General features: G+C 44.2%; 1 long non-coding RNA gene across 1 annotated transcript in view; it reads right to left on the bottom strand.

Annotated features, from left to right (window-relative positions):
- LOC149867002 (uncharacterized) overlaps positions 1-9298 on the bottom strand; it is a 71632-nt gene extending 62334 nt beyond the window's left edge. Inside the window, exons 1-2 of the long non-coding RNA XR_016442145.1 lie at positions 9273-9298; positions 6007-6073 (exon numbers count right to left, since the gene is read on the bottom strand). This is a non-coding gene — a long non-coding RNA (uncharacterized LOC149867002). The remainder of the gene's footprint in view (positions 1-6006; positions 6074-9272) is intronic.
- Positions 9299-25695: the final 16397 nt, after the last annotated feature.

Raw genomic sequence — 25695 nt, 5'->3', positions numbered from 1 at the left:
CGTTTAAATCATTCGCAATGCTAACGTGTTATCTTGTTAATTTAGTTCATGAGTAAAAGGTTTGACATTTTATGTTTTTGCTACTAAGCCAATGATCTACTATTAATTATTCCTTGCACTGAAAGTTCTACTAAAAATTAATGTAAAATCTAATATCAGTAAAAATAAAAGGGTAGGCCAAGATCTAGAACACATTGTAATTACTTCTACAAGGGGAAAAAAAATCCTTACAGCTCCCTCGCCTCCCCTCAAAGAATATTTCCTCTCTACCTAATTCGGGGGGGGGGGTTGTCACGTGGAAAAATCATACTTACAACTATTTTTTACTCGTGGTGCCTGTTTTTTTAAATCTATAATAAAATTTCAAGACAGCAAAAAAAAGGCAATTTGGAAACATCTCAAAAAACTTTCTGTGTAAAGTTTAATGTCAAACTTAAAAAAGGAAAGATTTTTTTTACCTTTTACAAAGTATTTCTCATGCCTGTTATTGATTGACAAGTTTATTATTATTATGAATGGATTCTCCCATTTCCCAGTCCTCTTCAAGGCTTGATGTGGATTGAGAGCCTGACCAGTTGCTTATTGACCCATGATGGCTATACAATGACCCTGCTGCCCCCAGAGTGACCCTTTGACCTCAAAAGAACCCAGCCCAACATAACAGGGCTCAGATATGCAAAGAAGGAGCTTTATGGAGTTTGGGGAAGAGTGGGGGTGAAAACTGCAAGTGGGCGAGGGTTTCATTAACAAAAATGTGTTTATTGTAAATAAAAAAGAAAGAGGTTGTTTAAAGGAACATGCTCCAAAGAACCACAGCTATCTGCTCCAGGAGAAATGCCAGAGATATCGGGCCTTCCTATCAACCTAAGTCTAACTGGCAACAATTAAAAGAGGGAGAAAGAAAGAGTGGAGCAATACCTGTTAATTTTACTTGCTACCTGATTGTTATTCCATGGCTATTGATGGCCTTTAAGAAGTTACTGAGTTGGTTCAAGTCATAGATGCAGCCTTCCTCTAAAAGGGAAGGACTGAGAGAAAATTCCTAACTACAAATAATTTAAGAGACCTGGATATATTCCTAAAAAAAACCCACACTACCCTCAAATACAATTATTTAAGTAAAAAGAGCTTCCATTATCATGGTTGTGATTTGTGAATAATACTATACTATACTATACTATACTATACTATACTATACACATAACATACATTTCCAGTTTTGCATTTTTAGATTACATATATTCTAAGACAGATACAATTTGTGAAAATATTTCAGAAAGCAGGGGGATCCGTCTTCCACCCTGACTTCCCTCATTTAATGGAGATACAGTTGTTTAAATAATTTTCCCCTTCCCAAAACAAATGCAAGAGGATGAGAGCTCATTTTTTATCCTAATGGATGGATCACCGAAGACAACCCTTTGAAGAAAAAGCCTGTCAGCAGTGGGAGATACTCAGAGCATCTGGATCAGATAGGTATAAAGCAAAGAGCAACCTGCATTCTTTGGAAAGCTAGATGCTATCAGATTATAAAACACTGTAGCAGCTTTTAGCTTTTGATTTCGTCATGAAGACAGCTGCTGCTGCTGCAGCAAGTTGTTCTGACGGTCTTCCAGAACATCTGGAGAGGAAAGTCTTCTAGGTTTTGGTAGCTATAAAAATCTCTTGCAATGGGAGCAAATCCTTAGAACTCCTGGATGACTTTATTAAAAGGTCTCAATTTGTCCATAAAACTGTCTCTGCTTTAAGAAATTGGCACGCATCGCAGATGGGTGTTGTACACCACACACACTACACATACCACACACCTGGACCAGAACTCCAGGGAGAAGGTATAGGGAGAAGGTACATATACATAAGACCCGTACACTCGCAGACACTTTTAGATTGAGGTGAACAAGGTCTCTGAATACAGTTAGTTATACAACAGTTACACAATTATACACAAGCAATCCTCTCTTGCATGTGTCAGATACCTGTGTAAGAGGAAACCCTGAACCGAGATATGTAAAGCATAGATGGGTAAGGGCACACCCACCAACACCTACAACCACAGATCTAATACTGTAAAGGTGTCGAACGTATTTCCTATACGAGGACAAGAGATGTATGCAATTACAGCTGTAACGATCCTAGATCTAGCTGTTTCAGTCCAGCAGTGTGTTGTATCCAGCAGTGCCCACTGTACAGCGATGTCGTGTGAATGTTACTGCTGTATACACAACACACATGGGATTGTATTAGGTATCGCAGCTATAAACACCCGCCCAGGGCAAAGGCACTGCTGATAGAAGCTGGCCCCTGCTAGGACCCGAGCGCTGAGACCCTTTTATTTTTGAATAGTTCTCCTTGAAAGTGCTTGTTCCCACCGCTGGGGCGAGGGACTTTCTAGACAGGGAGCTGGCAGACCTGCCCTCTGGCTGGGACTACGCCTGGGGAAGTTCTTGGGAAGCTGGGCTTGTTGGGAGTGACTTTGCGCAGCTGTATTTTTGCATCTCCCTCTGCCTTGATTTTTTCTTTTCTTTTCTTTTCTTGTCACGCAAACTATCTCCCAGCTCCCAGCAGCTCCCCCTAACAGGTCCGGGATGGTAGGGGAAATGAAGGCACCGCAGGAGGAAGCAATAAAGGGGGGTATTTACATTTCGCTCCAGCTGGGATTGAAGCGCCCGCTCCCTCGCAGGGGATCTCCTGGGCTAACGCCCCCTTTCGCTCGCAGTGGGGAGGGGAGGGGAGGCGGCTGGGAGGGACCGGGGGGTCTGTTCCCTCCCTTCTCTCCCTCGAACAAAACTTTTCGCTCGCCCAAGAGCTGAGATGGGAGGGGAAAGGCGGCGACCGGAGACCAGCGACTCGACACTCGCAGCGCGGAGAGGCGGCGCCCTCGGAGCCGCCGCCTCCCCCCCGGCTCCCCAGAGCCGGAGCCGCCAGTGGGGCCGGGGGCCGGAGAGACTCCGCGGTGATAGATGGATAGATACATATATAGATAGCCAGCCGGACGGACTAATAGGGAGGGGCGTGTATGGGGACAGACAGGCAGAGAAAGACCGACAAACTTTGACTTTTCAAGTACCTTATTATAAAAAAAATGGATAGATAGGCAGAAAGAGAGGGGCATGTATCCGGGTGGATGGACTGATGGATATGGACAGACAGACAGACTTTAACTTTTTACAGCTTGTATTATAAAAGGATAGATAGGCGGACAGAAAGTGGAAGAAGACATGTATGGGGATGGATGGATGGCTAGAGGCGGTGAGAGAGACAAACTTTGACTTTTACAACTTTTATTATAAAAAGATGGGTAGATAGACATAAAGAGAAAGGCATGTAGGGGAATGGATAGACAGACACATGGAAAGGGAGGGGCATGTATGGGGATAGATAGATAGATAAACTTTGACTTTTTAAAACCTTTATTATAAAAAGATGGATAGACACACAGAAAGAGAGAGGCACGTATGGAGATGGATGGATAGATAGATAGACTGACACATAAAGGGCCATGTATGGGCATAGATAGATAGACAGACACCGACAGAGGCATGCATGGGCCTGGATGGATGGACATAGACAAACAAACTTTCACTTCTTAAAACCTTCATTATAACAAGCTGGAGAGCCAGGCAGGCAGGCGGACAGACGGGCAGGGAGGGTGCCCGGGGCAGGCGCGCCGGCAGACACCGCAGCGCAGGGCGGCCGCGGGGTGCGGAGCCGGGGGGGGGGGGGTGCAGCCTCGGGCAGACCCCGCCTGCCAGTACCGGCGGAGGCAGCTCGCCGCCCCCTCCCCCCGGCTGCAGGGCGCCACCCGCACCACCGCCTTCCGCGCCCCCTCGGCCCAGCCCCGCCCGTGCCCGCTGCCCTGCGGGATTTCTCCTCCCTCCATCCACGCGCCGCCCGGGCTCCCGGAGACCTGCGCCCGCCCCTCCCCCGGCCCCGGTCCCGGTCCCGGGCGTCGCGCTCACGCGGGGCTGGGCCCTGCCCCGGGGCCTTCGCCAGCGCCCGCCGCAGGCCCGGGCTGGCAGCGCGCAGGCTGCGCCGGGGGCCTTGGCTGAACCGCCGGGCAAGCCGGCTGCACCGCCGGCACGCGCCCGCACGCTCCCTCCGCCACCTGCCCGGCCGCGGCCTGAAGCGCGAGGTGTTGGCTCCCTCTGCAGGTAGGAAACCTCGCCGCTCCTGCGCCGAGACGGGCACTTCTACGGACCTCCGGCAGAGGCCTCCTTTCCCTACCGAACAGAGGGGTGCGCGCCCTCTGCCCCGCTCTTGACTTTTAATGCCACGGGATCTATCTATCTATCTGTCTACTGTGTCTTGTCAACTTTCAAGTCCAGGAGATTAACAGCCCAATCTTCCAACCCGGCTCCACTTCACAAGGGAAGGCACCAAACCTTCCAATCTGCCTGGGCACGTCTTCACGTGGGCTTCAATGCGTATTAGCCTACTTAAATGTGCATTGAAGTGTCACTAAAAAAACCCCAAAGCCTGCTTTTTGGTTAATGCGTATTAAAATAGGCTGAAGCACATTGATTTTAAAACCGTGGGCATTTGTATACATGCATGCATTGCAGCGCCAGGTGCTTTTAAAAGCACATGGGGCTGCAGTGTGTGCGTTTGTATAAAAGGGGAAATGTGCATGAGCACTGAGAAAATGGCAGTAATGCATCAAAAGTGTTTTAGTTCAAAAGTGTACCACCACCATTTTTATGCACTGATGGACATTTCACCATTTATACAAATGGATGCAACGCAGCACCAGGCACATCAGCTCACATGCTCTGCAAACTCGAGTAATCAAATCTGCTCTGACATACTGGATTTCTGGCACTTGAGAGCAGACAAAGGTACATGTATGTGTAAATGCCCCATGCTCTTTACTTGGTGTGCATTAAGACAGGCTAATGAGCATTTCCCTAGTACTTCACAATGGAGGGCTCCTATACACCTGTGCAGAGCCTGCTCCAACACACTGGAAATCCAACACATGCTCCAGCAGCCTTCCATGTCACATGTATAAGCATCCCAGAGCATCTCTGCACTGAAAAAAATGGTGGCAGGGCACTTTGAAATAAAACACATTCAATGAATCTTAGTTCAAAGCACCCTGCCTCCATTTTTTTTAAGTGTTGGGGATGCACAGGGACACTGATACACCTGACCTGTGGACACTTTTAATTAGTGTGGCTTACTAATTAAAGCACCTGGTACTGCATCCCATATCACATGTAAAAATGCCTGAAGGTACTAAACTTAATGCACATTAAATTATGTTAATACATATGTAGATGTACCCACTGGGTGCCTCTGCACAGTCATGAACGCACCTTTGCTACTGGCATTAAGTTTAGTATCTCTAAAATGACCTACTAGATAAAGGCATAGTAGCTGTGCTAATGTGCAGTAGCAAAGGTGAACTTTTTAGTGCATTAGTACAGTTTTTGACATGATGCACTAGTAGAACAGTCCACAGCACATTAAAGTGTCTTGTGTAGATGCGCCCTCTGACTTCCAAATCAGGACTTGCTAATCTACTTAGGGGAGTTCTGCTAGTGTGAATTTAAACAAATATATTTATACCAGTTTGATTCAGGATGGGCACTTATTCTCAGTTAAGAGAACCCCTCCTCCCCCCAATTTAGCTTTTGTCTCTTTGCAAATGTTTTACATTCATTTTTAAAAGTCAAATTAAAATAATTTTAAAAGTAGAACTATTCCAGTTTGCTTGAAACAATTTCCCCATGCGGGTCAGCAACTGCGTCCTAAACCTTGCTCAAGTTTGGGAAGAGTTTTAGAATCTGTCCCCTGGTTTTGATCCAGTCACACCCAGAGTTTCTTCTGGTGAGCATCATAAATACAGACTAAGCCATCATATCAGTGTCCTAATTAATATTTTTAAATAAATAATACAAATGCCCCAGACACTTCTGATATAGAATCTTTACAACCCGCTTTATTTTAAGCTAATACTGGGATGCTGCTCATCAAGTCCCAAAGGGCTGTAGACACAGATATTACCTTCATTTCTCTGCAGAAGAGTAACTGATAATTCCATCCCTCAGAGGATATGATAATGCATAGGGAGCTGGAACAGAATAGCAAGGGGCTTAGAAATGTATTTCACCCTGTTCCCACAGAGACAGCTGGCTGAATATATTCTTTTTGAAGGTCTTTCCATTTTATAGGAACTGTCAGGGAAACAATTATTGTAGGTATCAGGAGGACCGATTGTAGGCACGAGCAGATCCAGGGTGGTTGCAGGGGTGCTTTGATTTCCGCTCCACACAAACTTTAAAGCAAGCTGCCTGAAAGGGGCAGAGGCACTCCTAGTCAAGCAGCACTCAGGGAGTCAATTGACATCATGGATCATTATAATCCACCTGATTACTTCTAATCTCTCCTCACTCCGCAGGTGTTAACAACCCTCTCTCCTGTTTGCTTCACAGCCTGGTTTGCTGTGTTTTTTAAGTTTTATATATAACTTAGCAAATCAGGTCACATCCCAATAAAGTTCTATTTGTTTTTGCTCTGATCTTAAGCTGAATAATACAGCCCTAGATCCCTACCATATTAGCAAAGCTTCTTGTTTCTCTTTACCTGGAGAGAATATGTGTTGTGTTAGATGTGTTGATGCACCACAACATCTACACCCCACTTTATATAATCCTAGATCAATCCATGGTTGTGGGCATGAGTGAAGGAGGTGGCTGGATTACTGTGGGACAGCGTGCCCTTCATGAAGTAGTTGGAATTCATAAGGCAAAATGGGAAAAGAGTGTGTTTCTGTTCTGCATAGGGGTTGGTGAGTGCAGAAAGCAGGAAGAGGCCAAACTGACACAGATGTGGGCCCCCAGCCCTAGATCTAAACACACATGAACTGTGAGGAGCTAATGGGCCTATTGAAGATGCAAGGGCTCCATGGCTGGGCACTTGAAAGGCGGGTAGAAAGCTTTCTTTTAAGAAATCAGAGATAGTATATCTAACAGTAAGAGCAAAGTGCTGGGAGATAAGACTCATGTGGGCTTAAAGGAGTTGTAGCCAATGATTTAGGTTTCTTTAAATAGAAGAACCCAGGAGCTCATGGGGTGGAAAGAAAAGGATTCCAGCTTAATCTATCACTTTGAGCTGATAGAGACAGGGAGTAATGCAGCCTCAGTCCTAGTAGGAATTCCATTCTCCCCTAGTGTCATTCTCTTATGACATATGTGGTCTGTGAGCCAATGATGATCCACGGAGAGCAGTTTCCAGCTTTCCTTGTTTCCAGCTGCTTCATTACTAAAAGACAAATGAAAAAGTGCTTTCTTTCCCTCCCTTTCCAGATAAGCAATTCTCCTTGTTGCTGCAAAGATATTATGTGATCATAAATGGGATGGGAGGTTTCCATTGGATAATCTGTCTATTTAGATGTGGTCCCACACTACAGAAATGGCTGAGAATCCCTGCATTACACTCTTAGTGTTATGAATGTATAGAAGATTGCCAGGCCCAGGGCTCTGTGATACAGGAACAAATGCTGAGCATTTGCTTTTAGAGTCAACACAATAGTCTAACTCAGTCTAGCTCCATCCTCTTTCGAACCCCTCATCAGGTAGTTGAAGGCTGCTATTAAATCCCCTCTCAGTCTTCTCTTCTCTAGATTAAATAAGCCCAGTTCCCTCAGTCTTTTCTCATATCCCTCATATTCCTTATATCTTTCTTGTTCCCATTCATCAAATTCTATCATGTCCTTTCATGTCAATCGAATTCTGATCTCGATGGGATAAGATTGTGGTCTTTAATAGCTTCTTTATGCTTAAAAATTCAAACAAACAAAGACATTTTTAAAGTACGAGGCATGGGTAGATCTAGGATTTTGAAAAATGTAGTGCAGATGGCGTGCTGCATCATCAAATATAACACAACACCTATTTTTCTAAACTTAAAGAGAAACTAGAAAGTTTACTAATATGCTAGGGACCCAGCACTATATTATTCAATTTATGATCAAAGCAAAACCAAGTATAATTTATTGTAATGACCATCACTATGCTAGATTATAAATTAAGTTTAAAAAACACAACAAACTAGGCAAAACATAGTCAAGCAATATTGTTTCATTCGTCCTGTAGTCATTAGAGCTACATTATGTCCCTTTCAGATTGGTAAACCAAAATCTAGTCTACTTGAACACCTTGACATTGCCTCCAATACTTCACTGTCAGTCATTTCTACACCTGAGTTAATATTTTCACAGCTGAGTTAAGGTTTTTAACTACAGCTAAGAACAGACTGCAGGGCTGTGAAACAGAAGTGAAACATTACCAGGAATAGCTAACAGACAGCAAAACTACAGAAGAAAGGCTAGTTTGAATAGTGGGACATCATTCAAGACCATTAAAAAGGAGACACAGTTGTTAATATCCATGAAGTGAAATCATAAGTAATATGGTAGATTTTTATGTGCCATTAAATTATTTGACTCCTTCAGTGTTGCCTGAATAGAAATGCCACTGTCCCTTCCTGGTTTTAAAGTTTGGGTGCAGCAGGAATGAAAGGAATCAATGTTAAGGCAGTTGCACCACTGCACCATCCCTAGATCCATTCCTGCAATGAGAGGGTATAAATCTCTTATGCCCTGAACATAATAAAATCATTTTAATGGTATTAAATACATGCAAAGAACACATACAACATCACCCATGCTGAATGGAAACACGCTGTAGCATTTGATGCTTTCTCATCAGTTTTCCATGCCCCCAGTTAACATATTTTGGGTTGTCTCTATTAAAAAAAGTGGATCAATCTAACTTGATTTCTTTAGCCAACCACCTGGAAATCTCTCCTATGAGTGAACTTAAAACTACTATCCCCAACAATACTACCTTACGGTTGTATAAATTACTTGAAACTGCAGTTATAATAGCACAACTTAACTGAATTAAGAAAAAAACAGATTAAACTAAATTAGTGTAGCCATGATTTAAACTTTTTTGAATGCACCTATATTTGGAGCTTGCACTGTTGTAACTAAGGAGTAAAAGCCTCCACAAGGTCCATGGTAGTGGAGAATCAGACCCATAGGATCTGATTTTCCTTTCATTTACCCAGGGTCTACACTGATGTAAGTCTCAGCTTCTGTCAAGTTACTCTTGATTTCCGTGAGTGTAACCAGGAGCAGAATTAGAGCCAGGAATACCTTCTACAGAAATGAACCATCACAAATTTTAATGGGATTTGCAATCAGTTGCTAGCCAGAGGTACTGAATATCTCCTGCATGCTGAGGGAAATACTGGAATGGCCTTACCAGAATAAGAAATAATTGAGAACTTGCTCTGATTTCCATTGCAGGGGATGGCAAAGCTCCTTCAGACAGGACCCTGAGAAGGCAACATATGGGACAGATCATCACCTGGAGCATTTACAGGAGGTATATGGCAGATCAAAAGCAAACCCATTCCCAGCTGGTGATTTTCTTATTTGTATTCACTTGTTAATATTTGCCATTCAGCAATCCACCTTTGAGACTTTCTTGACCTTTCCCTTACTAACTAGAATGCCCTCTCTGTTAATCAATCCATATGAATATGTTCGAATCAGAAATGACATGAGTTTCTATTGTTTTTCTCTTATTGGCTTTGTTACACACAAAGCCTGAACCACTTTGACAATTACAGGCAGAGTTAAAACAGCATGAACATCCGTTTATTTTTATCAGTATAGCTGCTCACACACAGGAAGGGGAACAAACAATACTGGACTAAGGCCCCTTTATATAAATATAACTGCATTTACTAAAACTTCTTTGGCTAAGCAATTGTACCTCCAAAGTGATACAGTTACAACAGTACAAAAACTATATGCAAACTAAGCCTAATTTTCAACCCCAGATCCTCTCATTGTTATTTCAAGTCCTCGGTTAACATACTTTGGGTTGTCTCTATTAGAAAATAAGGACAGATCTAACTAAAAGCACATAGAGCTGTGCAAAACAGCATCATTTCGTTTTGACTTCTGTTTCACTGTTTTGAAGGGTCAGTGTTTCATTTTGCTGTTTTGCTCGCTCCGTCGAAACTGTTTTGCTGTTTCAACGCTGTTTCGACACATTTTGACATCTTGCCCATAGGCTATAATGGGGAATCACAAAAATACCTATAACTTTGTCATTTCTTGCCTGCTTCAGGTGAAAATTGCAGGTATGGTAGCCCCTTCAGAGGGCATGAAGCCTGCCAAGTTTCCAGGAGATAGGTGCAGGGGTTTTTGTGAAACTGCACCTCAAGCTGTTCAAAGCAAAACTCGTATCACTTGCCAGCAGCGGCAGCCTGCTGTCATCCCACACACAGATCTGGAGGCTGCTGCCCCCAGTAGAAGTCTGGCACAGCCCCACAGTATGCCTGGGGGGAGCGAGTCCCTGGATCTGCCTGCGGAATGACAGCAGGCTGCCATCTAGAGCCAGTGCCAGCACTGGGTTCTTCCCAGCGCTTGGCACAGGCTGCACTGGGCAGACTTGGGTGCTGGTGCTGGCCCCAGCCAGCAGGATCAGCTTGTTGTCATCTGCATGCTCCACAGCCGATGTGCAAAGATTTAAAAAAAAAAAAAAAAGCCCTGCACTCACTGGTTCTGGGAGCAGCCTCTGGGTACTTGTGGCAGAACCCCCCCAGGCAGCGGGGGGCAGTGGGAATCACCCCCGCCCCTTCCTGGCACCCATGCGGCAGCTGCCTATGGTGTGGGTGCAGCATGACTCAGCAGGCTGCTGTGTGCTGTCTGGGAGCTGGGGTGGATCCACCTGTCTCTGATCATTCCCCCAACTCTTCTAGGGGCGGGGGGTGAAGGTTCAGGGACCTGAGAACAATTCCCCAGCTCTTTGATCATTCCTGCAGTTCTTCCTGGGGGGTGTGGGCCCCCCGATCTGCACACCAGGTTTCAGTAGGCTGTTGCAGTAGCACTACTGTTTTCCTGGCGCTTGGCATGGGCTATGCCAAGTGGCTGCCATTGGTCCCAGCCTGTAGCAGCAGCCTGCTGAAACCCTGCACACAGATCAGGGGCCCACATCCCCTGGGAAGAGCTGGAGAAATTGAACCGGGAGCTAAATGTCAACATCAGAGCAGCAGTCCTTCCCTCCTCTTTTCCCTCCCTCTGCTTAGTTTCTGCTTAGCTGCAAACAATCCTGGCCTCGAAATGTTTTGAAACTTTCAAAGCATTTTGAGTGCCCTCTTTTTGTTTCAAGTGCCCTCATTTCATTTCGAAGCTGTTCTGAAGCCTTTCATTTCATTTTGATTTCGCTGTTTTGAGCTCAAAACTCATTGAAACAAAACACCTGTCAAATTTTTGTACAACCCTAATAGCCTTACCCGCGCAAATCTTTAATGTAGATGAATGTAAATTACCTTGAGCTGCATTATGATCAACTCAGTAAAACAATCAGATTAATATAATTAAAAATAGATTAAACTAACCTATTTTAAAAATCATTCAAATTGGTTTAAATGGGTAAACTTACATGTGCAATTAATTCAAAAGCAATACATTACAGAGAAGTTTGAGTCAAAGTAAACTACTCCTGGGTGCAGCATCTACACATTCACTTGGGACAGCAGCAATTTGAACTGGGGAGGAACAGTTTATGCCAGGGTCAGAGGTACAGGGAGGTCAGCTCTGGGTGATAGTCTCAAATAGCCAAGGGGCTGATTGGGATATAAGAATGCTAAAAGTATGAAGCCATATGGCTCCCTGCTGGCTGAGCTGACCGGGTGCAATTTATAACTGCAATCAGCATATCTACACATGCATTTAATCATTGTTAATTACCCTGCTGTAAGCTACTAAATTAGTTTACTGCAGTCTAATAGCATTGCACATGTAGATGGTGATGCCTTACTTTGCAGCTAATTAGGTCAACTCCACAGTCAAGCATGCATGTAGGTGCAGCCAATGTGTCTATATTAGGGATTAGTAGCTTGACCCTGGGAAGCTTTGAGCTTTATCAGCTCCTACTGAAGTTAATGGGAAATAGGACCTGAAAGCATTTGATGGTTCCTAGTATAAGATGGCAGGGCCTTGATCTTCAAAGGTATTTAAGTTACTGCCTCCTGGGTATATCTACACATGTATTAATGCACTGTAATTACTGCACATTAAGTTTAGTACCCATAATATTTACTGCATAAATGCACAAATAGCCGATGCTAATGCACAGTAGCATCGGTGCACAGTCTTTTCATGACGCTTAATGCGCAGTACACCAATTCGTTTTTTAGAAAATGATGTTTAAATTAGGCTGGTTTAATCTCTTTTTTAATTATTTTACCAGATGAATCTGATCTTTTTTACTGAGTTGATCATAATGATGAATATGTGAAAGCCACAAGAAAAGACTGGAACAATGGAAAAAAATACTCCAGTCTTTTTGAGAGAGACAGTTTGTTCCCCACCCAGGAGAAAAACATTACATGTCTGCTTAATTTCTGGGTAAATGCTTAAAGATTTAAAAAGTGCTTAATTAGGAAATCATAATCCCAACTAACCCAAAAGCAAACCTTACACAACACTCCAGCATTTAATCAACCAGGGGAACTTAGTGCCTCAGGAAATCATTGAGCCAGAACCACAGAAGAAATGTAAAGGATCAGATGTTTATTATGGAGTGCTGGGGCTTTTTGTTTCATGCACAAATTAAACAACTTTGTTATGTATGAAAAATAAAGCATATCCTACCTCAGAATTACAGCACAAACTTTTTGAATAAAGACTGAAGTTTGTGAGAACTTGCAAAAAATCTTATTAGGAGTTAAGCTTAATAATTTAGGAGTTAAATTTATAGAAAAGCAAGTTCTTTTTCAAATACGTTGTGCAGTACCAGACCTTTTCTTTGTCTTCAGTGATCATAATAACAGAATAAAACAGGCTGTCCAAGCCTCCCAAGTAGTTAAAAAATTACTGCAAGCCTATGAATTTGCTACATATGAAGGAAAGCAAGTACAATCTAGGCCGGTGAAGAAGCTGCAAAACTTACGATTATTTGCCCTTGTGTTTCAGGGCAAAAACTGATCAGCTACAGGAGTCAGGCAACTTCTGTGTCTTTAAAGGTGGGTTAGTGACTTAATAAATTTCACCTTTATTTGCAGAGCTAGGTCTACATCACCAACAAGCCAAGCACTAGACTGTACTGGCCTGCTGGCATGCAGCAGCAGTATGGAAATTCTTATGTTTTGTCTTGATAATGAATAGAAAAAATGGGAGCACAAATAGATAGCATTTCCCAGTCATGAAAGATTGGAGCCAGGACTTTGGGGTTCATTGTTTTAATAGATTTTAAGTCACAGAGGATCACTATGGTTATCTAGCCTGATCTACACATCACAACCCTGGGAATTCACCAGTTTTTTTGTTAAGTACAGAACTTCTGCTTGACCTTCTATTTTTGCCAGTCAAATTCTGTACCCCAAACCTGTAGCAGTGTAAGAGGGATTATACTGGCAAACCTTGTTCTTGTATGGGAAGACCAGCTCTAGGCGTTGGAGGCTTTCCACATATAGTTATAGCAATATACTCTACTACCAAAATGCTCCTAGCATGGGCAGAACTCATACTGACAAAACTGCACATTTGCTGACATAGTTTGTTCCAGCCCCATCCATGAAACCCGCAAGTAAAATAAGTTAACCTAGCAAAACTTTGGTTGATATAACAGCATTTATACAAGGAACTGTTGCCAGCACAGATCTGTTGTTTACAAATCTCACCCTGACCAACAGAATTATGCTGGTAGCGCAGAAGTTATTTCATTAAGCTATGTATCCTATAGCTCAGGGGTGCTCAGCCTCTGGCCCACAGCTCAGATCTCACCTGCAGGGCCATGTCATCCAGCCCATGGGCCTCCCCAGGGGTCTGGAAATGTGGTGCTGGGGGAGCCGTGGCAACATTAATTGCCTTAGTTTTGAGGGAGTCCCACAGACTGGATGACATGGTTCTACATGCCAGATGGCACCAACACTTGGGGTTGCTCCTTGGTTGTATTTGGCGAGCAGGTCTGAGCCAATACGTAGGGTTGCACCATGGCTAGATCCAGTGCATAGGGTTGAGCTGGTGCATTGGATTGCATCCACAGACCAACACTGCATGCTGCCTCCCTGCTGGATCTGGTCCATGGATTAACCCAGCTTGTCAGCTCCGACCTGTGGACCAGCCTTTCATCACTCATCTGGCCCATGGGACCAGATGTTTGAGTACTGCTTCTCTAGCTTGCTGTTCTTCCTGGTCCTATATAGCTCCCTCTTATGGCTGCCCAGGGAGGGTGGGGGAGAGTTGGATAAGGCCTAACTTGTGGCCTTTTGGACAGAGTATTGTGCTGAGAACTCAGAGATACATAAACTTTTGTTTGTGGGGAGAGGGCATAACCTGGATTCCTGCTTCCTAGGCAAAGTACCTTAATCCCCTAGGTTAGCGGTTCCCAAACTTGCACACCACCAATTTAAAATGACACAGCCTTAAGCAGCACCAGCAAATATTTGTCATATAAACTAATTCTAATAAATCTGGTAATGCTTATCACTGATAGGTTGTTTGTGTACCACTGGTGGTACCCGTACCACAGATTGGGCAATGCTGTCCTAGGCTATCAGGCTAAAACATAGGATGGCGTCCTCCCCTTGTCCCCTAGGTGACGCGTAGCAGGAGTACAGGGGGGAAGGGGAGGATGTGCCCTGCCCCCCACCCTGAGATTGGCTGCCACCAAAGTTGCCACTGGCTTCTGCAGGTGGTTACCGCTCGCCACCCACCTACCCCCTTGCTGCCGACACTGCCACCAGCGTCTGCGGGTGGTTCCTGCTTGCCACTCGCTACCCCTGACACCGCCACCAGCATCTGCAGATGGTCCTTGCTCATTGTTTGCCACTACTGACACCGCTGCTGACATCTGTGAGTGGTCCCCACTCCCAGCTCGCCACACCCTTCCCCACTTCCAACACTGCCGCCGGCATCTACAAGCAGTCCCCGTTCATTGCTGACTACAAATGGTGTCCCTCCAGTCTCAGGAGCCACCAGTCCATGCCTTGTTCTGTTTTTGCCTGGGACTTACACTCCGGTACGTGGCTTCACATGTGTGTATGCGTCTGGCCAGAGTGTAGCCTCCTGCAGATAGATGCTCACTAGCTGTGTGCCACTTAAGCATGAAATAGGATTGCAAACTGTGTGTAAGTGCTGAAAACATCAATTATGCAGCCAGATAAATGCCATTTGGACCCATAAAGTGAAACAGAACTCTGTCCTAAGAGCATATCTTTGTGGTTACCTTAATTCATATTGGAAGTGGACTAAGATAAACTGTACAAAGACACACTTTGGGCTTGTTGGTCCAGGGAAATCATTCAGATTAAGGTGGTTGTGAACTGAAGGTGGGGCAGCTATTCCTAATTAAAGAGCCCTGTACTACCTATTAATATGGAATAGGAGTGTCCACGTGGAAAGTTAGTGTGAAAGAACTATCGCAGAATAGTTATTTCAGGGTATTTCTGCATGTGGATAAGCCTTAAACACAGTCTCATTAAAAATGGTCTTGAAAATGTAAAACACTGCACTGAGCAATGGTAGTATTAACAAGGTTCATTCTGTGTAAAATGGTATGATCTTGCATGATTTGCATATTCAAGAATCCGAGATTTTTTTTAAGGCTATCTTTAAGGGTCCTGATTCTCAGAGGAAAGATGATCAACATTTTCTAAAAAATAGTCTTTAAGCTTCCTCAAGTTGTGCATCCTGTTTCTAGTTCCTTTAGTAACACGGGCAAATGTACTTTAATCAAAGTATTAGCTGCCCAAGGTATTCAGGATCAGGCCCAAGATATTCCGGGCTGGATTCTGATATCTTTACTGATGTGGGGTAGCATCTTACTGAATATCTAGATTGACTTTATTAAAACTATTTGTGGAGTATGCAGTTTTTCAAAATGAGTAAGTATCAGCTCTCAGGGACAAATTATGACTCATCAATGACTAAGTAACAAGTTGGAACCTCTGAATTTCTGATGAGTAACAGGGTGTGTAACAAGGTTATCAAGCCTTTTCTTTAATGGCAAACTGAAGAGACAGGATTTAGAGAACCATATTAACAGCAGTGAAATAGTGCAATTTACTATGATAGAGCAACAAATTATCAGCATAGGAAATAGTTGTTTTCTCTGATAAATTCACTAGCACATTTGCGGTAAATATGTGGCGCATCTGAGAATTGTCCATGCAAATCTCCTAAGACAGAAGAGAAGAGGTTTGGGGGGGTTTTTAGTTTCCCTTTAGTTTTTTTTTTAAAAAAGCATTTTTTTTTCCAATGTGAGCATGTGTGAAAAGATTTTTAGCAGTTTAGATAATCTGGTGATCTCCAGGGGATTTATTTTTTTCTTTCCTTTTTATATCTTACTTTAATTCTACAGTTCTCATCCATTAGGAGGAAAACATTGACCATTATGACCATATTCTTCCTTGTGCCACTACACTGAAATCAGGCTCCTAGGAATTAAGTTAGTGCAGCATGTTTTATTCTCCGTTCTGAAAAAAATATTGGATACAGGACTTTTTAGAGCATATTTTAAATTTTACATTACAGGGCCTGTTTTGATTTCTATAGTGTGTGGAGTGTTCTGAGATGTGTGAATGCTCCTTATTGTAAAAATGGAGGGCCAGATTTCTGTTTCCAAGGAGGTTTAGAAATGCTGTACTCTGCATGCACGCATGTGTGTGTATGTGTGACAGAGAGTGCAAGTGGGAGTGAGAGAGAGAGAGAGATGAATTTAGTCCTAAGTTTCATGATTCTATACAAAACTGTTCCTCCAGGCAGATTTTGATACGTGGGATTTTTTAAACAAAGTGATGATTGGGATTGCCAGTATTTGTCATTTAGGGGTTTCCCTGGGAAGGGACATCATTTGTTCCTTTAAGGTGGAGAGGGGTGGTACTGTGAGGACTGATGGGTTGAAGAGCTCAACCATAGACTAGGAAGTAGTAAAGACACAAGTTCATCTGTCCAACCAGAAACATCTCAAGCAGGGTTCTGAGCTGCCTTGAGATCTGTTGAAGGATGCCACACAACTTTAGCAGTGTTAGGTGTACAAACATGAATCACAAGATAAACCCAGAGCTTTCAAATAGGTATCCATAGTGTTAAAAACATCCTGATGTGTTATAAGCTTTTAGGGCTTCTATACATGTGCAGGGAGCCGGCTCCCATGGACTGGAAATCCAGCATGTCAGAGCAGACTCAAGTAATCGAGTCTGCTGGAGCACAGAAATTAACACACTCCAGCAGACTCTACTGTCATGTGTATCAGCATCTCCACGCTGAAAAATGGCAGCAGGATGCTTAGAACTAAACCTTGTTCAATAAGCTTTAGTTCAAAGTGCCCTGCTGCCATTTTTCAGCACAGGCAGGCTGATACACATGACACTGAGGTGCTGTTAATTAGCATGGCTCACTAATTAAAGTGGCCTACCATGCCTCCTGGAGCAGGTGTAAAAATGCCCTTAGAGTTCTTTGCACAGAAGAATTGCTCTATTATTTTCTGTAGTCAAAAAACAAGTGAAAAAAAAGAGCTGGCATTTTTTGAGGGATGCTTTAAGTCTATCCAGGGGTACCTTAAGTCTAACAAGGTTGAAAACCACTGGATTAGAAACTCCTAAAGCACAAGGGCTTCTGTACCTCTATGCCTGGCAAGTTTCTCCTGTGTTTTGCCCCATACAGGGAAAGATTCAAGGGAGGGTGCAGTGGTAGAGATGAACCCTTCTTTGATTCCTGCTCCACCCAGATTCTAGCTAAAAACCTTAACTCAGATGTGGCAATATGAATTCAGGTGTAGAAATGACTGACAGTGAAATAGTGGAGGCCACTCAAGAAGGCTAGTTTTGGTTTATGGACTAGAACTAGAGACCTACATTCGACTGTGATGATGACTGCAGGACTAATGGCATAATGGTGGGCACGTCTACACATGCATTAATATGCTGTGGTTACTGCGCATTAAGTTTAGCACCTGTAATAACAGGTACTAAATGAGCAGTAACCAGTGCTACTGTGCAGTAGCACCAGCGCACACCTTTTAAGTGATGCTAATGCATAGTAGACTGATTCTACTGCACATTAGCGCAACAGCACGGTTTTCACTGTGACGCACTAATGCACAATAGAATTAGTCTACTGTGCATTTAACGGCCCAATGGTTATGCCAAAGCTCCTGCTGGAAGCAAAGCCAGAGGTTCCTGGCTAGACGGTCTTGCCCGTCTGTACAGGGTCAGGCCAACTGCCATATTTGGGGCCAGGAAGGGTTTTTACCCCATGATCAGATTGGTATGGGCTTGGGGGTTGCCTTCCTCTGTAGAGGGAGGAGGGCCTCGGCCTCTATCCAGGATCTCTTGAGTTTATATTGACAACATTTTGTAGAAGCAGGGTGTTGGCTGCTGTGGTTCCCCTGCTTTACCTGTGACAGGTTTGGGGGTTAGGTCTGTGTTGTGTCACGGCTCACATAGATTTTTTAGATAATAGTTGGTATGGGTTGGTTTGGCTCTGGCTGATCCTGCCTCAGGCAGGAGGTTGGACTAGATCAGTGTTTCTAAACCCATGGGTCACAACCCAAAAGTGAGTCACAAGACTATATGAAAGGGTCGTGAATAAACTTTAAAAATGGACTGTTCTTTAACTGTGGGAAACTGTGGCTTTTCTCTTGCAGGCTGGCAGAGGTCCGGCCTGCCAGGGGCTGCTTGGAGTCCTCCCCTGCCCCACACACTGGCGGGCTGGGGGTGGGGGCAATGAGGGGCATTGGGTTGAGACTGGCCATTGATGTTTATAGATGGGTCCTGGTTAGGGTGGCCATCACTGGCGATCCACATGCATGTGCACTCCCTGCAAAAAGGCGCTGCTGACATTGCAGTTGGTCGTCCAGCTGCCCGTGTCTGTGTGCGGTCCGCAACTGCCCCTGGCCGCTGCTGGCAGTATCCGCAGGTGGTCGCTGACTGCTGGCCAGTGCTTGCCACCCCCCACGGGGAGGGGGTACGTGATGCTCATGATGGCCATCATAGAGGACACTCTGTCCTGTTTTCTGCTGCTCTCTCCTCTATTGATACGAAACCCCACACCTTTATGCCCTCTATGTTTCTCCTCCAGAGGGCATAAAGGCATGGGGTTTGGTATGAGGTCCCTTCAAGCCCAGTCCTGGTGCAGAAACTATTGAGAAGCGCTGGACTAGAAGACCGGCCCCGCTTCTCCGTGCCTCGACACTATCTTAGGACTCCTTGTCACCCCGGTCCTTGCGGGGTTGTGTGGAAACCCTCCCGGCCTGGGCCAGGCGGCGCAGTGCAGTAGCGCCCTTCGCTGGTGCGTTGGTCTCAAGCCGGAGCGCGCGTTGCTCTGGACCCGGGGAGCAACTCGGGGCGCGCCGGGCGCCGCCCGCACCCCGCCCCGGCCCGGCCCGCCGAGGGGAGCTGCGGCCCCGCGCCCCGCCCCCTCCTCCCGGCGGCGGCAGGATGTTGTTGCTCGAACCTCAGCGCTCGGAGCTCGGAACCCACGTACCAAAAAAGCCGCCGATCATTTCCTGTCAATAGGTTCACGGGGGTTTCCCACATGCTGAGAAACCCGCCTCCTCCTTCCCTCAGCCGGGGCTGAGCTGGTGCGAGGGCGGGGCGGGGCTGGGCGGCCCGGCGCGGCCTGCGCAGAACGGCGAGTTTCCGCTCGGCAGCTCCCAGCCCACAAGCCCCTCGCAGCGGTGGAGGGGGGAGGTCAGCGGGAGGGAGAGCGAGCGAGAGAAAACAATTTTCTGTTTGCCAGATCTGCCCCAGCTCTTCAGAGACAGCGAGCTGCCAGAGAGAGAGAGACATCAAAGCCGCCCAGCGCCGAGAACACCACAGCCCGGGAAGGGGCAGGGCGGAGCGGGGCTGTGCCTGGGCTCGAGGGACCTGTTCCAAGAGTGGGCAAGGGGGCGGATGTGGGGGCGCTCAGCACCCCTCTCCAAAGAAGCGGGTGTCCGTGCCTGCCCTGCGGCCGCTTTCCTCACCTCCTTGAGTAACGTCTTACGTGCAGCTGCGTAAGGCACTTTTTCACATATTTGCAACCCATCTGCATGTGCGAAAGAAAGACAGAGAGAAGAAAAAGGAAGGAAGGAGAGAAAGAAAGAAATGAAGGAGAAAAGAAGGAAGGAAGGAAAAAGAAAAGGAAGGAAAAGAAAGAAAAATTTAGCACTCTCAAGAGTTGTCATCTTGACAGCCCTGGTAGATGAAGGATACTCTTCATCCAGTTTCCCAGCTCATTGCTTGTCAAAATGAGAGCTTTCTCTGGGGTCTACATAAGGGACTTTTGGGGGGCCAATACATCTCCATGGTCAGCTGTTGACCTTGCCACTGAGACTGCCAATTATTATTCCTGTTGGTAGTATAGAAATAATTGTATCAATTATATAAATGTTACTTATTTCTATATTTATTGTGTTACCCTAGTTCTTAGGAGACCTTTGTGTGAAACCAGGCTCTGCTATACTAACTAATGCCCAACAGACAATAAAAGGTTGGTCCCTATTCCAAAGCACTTACATTTAAAGTACAAGCTGACAGTCTAGTGCTAAGCATAATGTATGGGAGTGTGCAAGAAAGGAGGGAGATGAGGGCAAACATTTCATAGAGGAAGGCAGCCATGAGGACATGGATTGTTTCTTGGAGGATGTTCCAAACACACATGAACTTTTAGGCACAAAGATGGTACTGGGCAGTGTGGGCTAAAGGATAGTTAAGGGTAGCATCACTAGCAGAGCAGAGGGCATAAAAGTGCTAAGTAATTTAGACTTAGAACTATTTTACAAGTGGAAATTAACTTGCATAGCTATAACAGAATAGTTACGGCAATTATAGGCCTGTGAGCCTAATAAGAGAGAGAGATCACTATAGCAATAGCTGCAGTCATTCCAGAACTCTTATTAAGAACACTGCATTCCAAAATCAGAGTGACTTTATTTCAGAATAACTACTCGGCTTCAGAAACAAGACAATTATTCCACAAACTCCCTTTCATTCTGGAATGGAGTGATCATTAAGAGGCAACCTCCTTCATGGAATGGGCATATGAACAGAGGGGCAACCCTCAGGCCATAAACCTGGAGGAAAGTGCATTGTGATGATAACTGTACACAGATGAGCAGGCAGCCCAAAGTCTTAAAAACAACTAGGCTGTGCATGGAAAGGTAAGCATTTGAAATTGTGAGCAAACTGGCCCTGACTCACCCAGACGTACATTTTCCACTGTCAGAGTAGGGCTAGGCTTGTATCATGTGCTTTAGCCTGAGGTCAGGCACACATCAGCAGGGAAACTGCAGCTTTACTGAGAAAAGGGAAGTTTGAACACATGGTACAGTCCCTTGAAGTGAGATAAATCTGCTATAGCTAACCACTTCTTCCTCAGTTGCAAAGAGGCCCATCCCTTGAGGACTTCAGGCCAGGGCAGGGTAATTCCTTCTTGTAATAGCCATTTACTTGTACATTTACTAGCTGTCCAAAGGCAGCTGCATCCAGACTTTCACTTCAAGGTTCCATGTCTTGGGGCAGCCTCTCACTGTGTTGTTGACCTAAATGTACAAGTGCAAGCTAAATTGATGCAGCAAGTTTGAACAAGGAAAAGAATGTCCTGTTCAGTTTATTAAACTGCCCCCGACAAGGGGATGTCCCTTGTTTATGGAGATAATCCCCCATTCTCCTTTTCTGGGGAAAAATAAGCAGCAGAAAAATGATTTCGTAGTACATGGTGTATAGGAGCTCTTAGTTCCCTAGTATGATAAGGCAACAAGATAAGTAGGTTGGTAAAATGAAAAGTGGTTACAAAATGTAGGGGTCTCAGTTCAACATGCGAAGGAAAATGAGACTGTCATTAAAAAGTCACTTAAAATATTCCCCTCTGTAAAAAAGAGAAATGTTATACCACAAACAAATTTGTTACATTCCTGTGTGTGATGATAATACACTATATTCGTTGTCTTTATTGTCTGGAATGACTCAGAAGCACCAAGGCAAATGTAGCCTACTGTATCTTTTGATTCAAGTGGTTAAAGTAAAAGGAAGGCATTTCAGATATTTTGGCTACTACCTGATTTTCTTTAGAAGCCAGTAACAACATGGTTTCCTTATGAAGTCAATAATGACATCATTGTTTCCTTTCAAATACATTCATGATATTGTTTAATGAATAATAGCTTGCACATAGTGTTTTTCATGCAAAGTGCTCAAAGGACTTTGCAAAAAGGAATTGGTCTTTTACAGAATGGGAAAATGATGCATAAGGGGAGGAAGTGACTGACCCAAAGTCAAAGTTGGCAGCAAAGTAAAGTCTAGAACAGGGGTAGACAACCCCTGGCACAGGTGCCAGCATGTGGCACACAAAGGCATTTTGTTGGGTACATATACCTCAGAGTGGACAGCAGAGAAAGAGCCGGGGTGCACTGCCACTACAAGGATCAGGCCCTTTGCAGCTCCCCCATCATCTGCCCTTGGCACACCAACATCTTACAAGTTGAGGTAGGAGGTGTTTTTGGCACTCTGCCCAAAAACATTGCCGACACCTGGTCTAGAACCTATATATCCTGGTTATTGGTGCCTTGCACAATTATCTGAATAAGCTGTGAGCACTCTTCTGTGTCTGAATAATACAAGGCCTGTCCCATGAGACATCAGGCATACAGGTAAACCTGCTAATAAAACCTGAACACTAATCTAGAGGTCTAGTCTAATGTGCAGTTGCCTTCTAACTTATCAGGACGATATCATGTAAAAGTGTATGTGGTCCTATAAAATCTGGCATCTTGTTGGTAATGTTTTATTTGTTTAGGGCAGAGAAAAAGACCAAGATAAAGAGCAGAATTGTTTCTTGGGGGTGTGGTTAATGCAAAATAGGGGCAAAGTACTTAGCTTTTCCTTTTAAAACACTATATTACAAACATAGCAGACGTTCCTGTTCAAACAGAAACTTTGGCTTTTCTGACAAGAGTTCAGGGGCCCAGCTTTCCCTCTGCAGGATAGTAGGAGCTCTTGAGGCTTTAGTTGGGATTCCCTGAGTCCTGCTCTCTGGAGACCTATATAACATAGAACAATTTTAAAACTACCGTGCATTGAAGATCTCAACACATTTTACAATGGTAACACCCCATATTCTTATTCTCTGGGTCAAGGAAATCTCAGGATTATGACACCCCAGTTGTGTCTTACTTTGGGGATGGGTTAATTATTGCCAGGAAACAAAGGCACTTTTGCAGGGAGAGAGGGAAAAATTGATTTAAAATGATATCTTTTAAGAGCCGTCCACATGTTGGCCAAACTGGTACATAAGCCTGACCAGGACAGAAAGTCAGAAGCTCAGAGCTGTCCAATTAGGACAGTCTGAATATGGGAGATTTTAAAAAAAAATGAGTAAGATTCAAATTGTCACATTGAAAGAGGGGGTCAAATAATGGTCTACTACAAGTAATACATAGAGGGCCCAGGTGACACAGGCACTGTACAGGCATAGAATAATAGCCAGTTCCTGTTATGAAGGGCTAGCAGCCTAAATAGATAAGAAGGAAAAGGGGACAAAGTACCATGATTTGCCCAGTGTCTTGTAATTGGTTGATGGCAGAGCTGGGACCAGAGCCCACTTCTCTCAATTCACAGTAGGATCTAAAATAAGGGGTTTGAAGGAAATGCTAGTAGGCAAAATTTTAAGGGAAGTCACATTAGCTTTTTTCAGCTTCAGTAACATGTATATTCTCCTATTTGTGATATCACTTATTTATGGTGAAGAACAGGAACTATATTGCCAGATCTTGATGGGAGGAAAGAAAATGCAGATCTAAACTGAGGAAGGAACTTTTTAGAGATGGAGCAAGAGGGATACATTGATTGTGGGAGGAGCAGAACATCCCTGTGTGCAACACTAGCTGTCATGCCCATCTCTAGCAGATGGCCCTTACCAAGGAGGGGAAGCTAGGTTCTGCTGCCAGCTAGTGGATTTGCTTCCTTAGCTCAAGTGATAAGAGGCTCGTGCTTTGATGGCACAGTTCCTGAAGTCTGTCACTGATGGTTACTCAGGGAAAGGTTATTACTTTTCCCTTTACATTCACTTCACCTTACAACCTGCCTTTGTGGAAGGAGGCAAAACCTCAGACAGAGCAAATTACTTTGAAGAAATGTCTTTATTATAGAGAGGCATAGATTTGCGTTCCCCTGTGTAGACAAGACCTGCCTTGCTTGGAATCAGATGGGTAATGATTCCTATTCCTGCCACTTTCATGTGCTAGTTTCACTGGCCCCATTTCCCCACAGAGGCAGGACCTGAAGGCAATATTAGGTATAAGGAAGGGCTTTAATTCCTAGAAGAAGCTATGAGAGAGAACTATGATATCATGTAGATATGTGAGTCTATTGCCAGTCAGTCAAACACAGGAAGCCCAACACATTCTTACCTTGACAGTTTGCTTATGTACTTCAGGTACTAGTTAAGCTTGACTTAAATGTCTTTTGTCTAGTCCAGAAAAGGTTTAAACTCTTTTGAAGCACTTGCTGTAACAAAGTTTAAGGTGATTTGATCCTTGTACAGGGCTTTTTCCCCCCTGTTTTTCTATTATGACCAATGGGTTTTTTTTTTAAATAAAGTAGCTATAGCATGAACAACCTGAAAAGTATGTTAATGTGCAGCTGAACTCTGAAAATATGATTTTGCAGGGCATTGTGCTCATTTTACCTCAAAAGTTCTCGTATCACAGCCACTCCCTCAACAAGTAAAAGAAAGTGTCTTTCAAATACCAGTGAAACACAAAGTGAGTTCTGAAAGTCCAGCTGAGTGTGAGATCACCCGTAAGACTCTTGACACTCAGGACAAAGTTAACAATTATGTGCATGATGCGTGCGCCAGAGAAGGATCCAACTTCTCTTAGAGTATTAATCTCTGTCATGCTAGCAATCGTAACAGTTTTTATAAGTCAAGCCAGCAGTTATGATTTAGATACACAAGAGGCTCAGTTCTTTTGCATCTGTATGTGTTTTACAGAGCCTCTTCCCTAAACACAGCCACACAGTGGGCGTGTAGTCTACATGTGTGCTTTAATGTGCATTAGCCTATTTTCATGTTCATTAAAGCATCACAAAAAATCTGTGCACTTTTGCTAATACACATTAAACTAGAATAATGCGCTTTTTCCTAGTACCTCACAATGAAAGTACTAAATTTAATGCACATTAGCAAAAGCGCATTAAGGAATGTGTAGACATGCCCATTGTGAAACACCTGTTGGGGAAATACTAAAGGGACAATATAAATTTGGTAGCTTTAGCTCTTAGTTTTCACAGTTACAGCTTTGCGCTACTTTTGCTCAAGATGCAGGCATGCTCTTTCCTTTCTGACCTATCCTTTCCTCACCATAGGGATTAGTTATGTAAATTGGGATTTAATCCCATGAAGGCAAATTTCAGTTCAAGTCCAAGTGCCTGTTAGCATGGCCAACTGGAACCAAGACCATCAGGGGACAGAGGATGTTTAGCATTTTGTCCTATAGCCTAAAACAACCTTAAGCCACAAGTGTCTCCTTCAGGTTATAAAGGCAATCGGCCAGATTTTTTTTCTTTTAAACAAGTTATAACACAATAGATAAAAGAAAAAAAAAGGTGGAGGGAGGGAACCCTCCTAGAAAAGTGAGCTAAGGCTCAGTGAATTTCCAGCAATGTGGTGAACGTATTGTCTGCCCC

Source organism: Crocodylus siamensis, chromosome 4 (genome assembly GCF_052110815.1).
Source record: "Crocodylus siamensis isolate JL-2025a chromosome 4, ASM5211081v1, whole genome shotgun sequence".
NCBI classification, from domain to species: Eukaryota; Metazoa; Chordata; order Crocodylia; family Crocodylidae; genus Crocodylus; species Crocodylus siamensis.
This window is presented reverse-complemented; position numbering and strand designations above follow the sequence as displayed.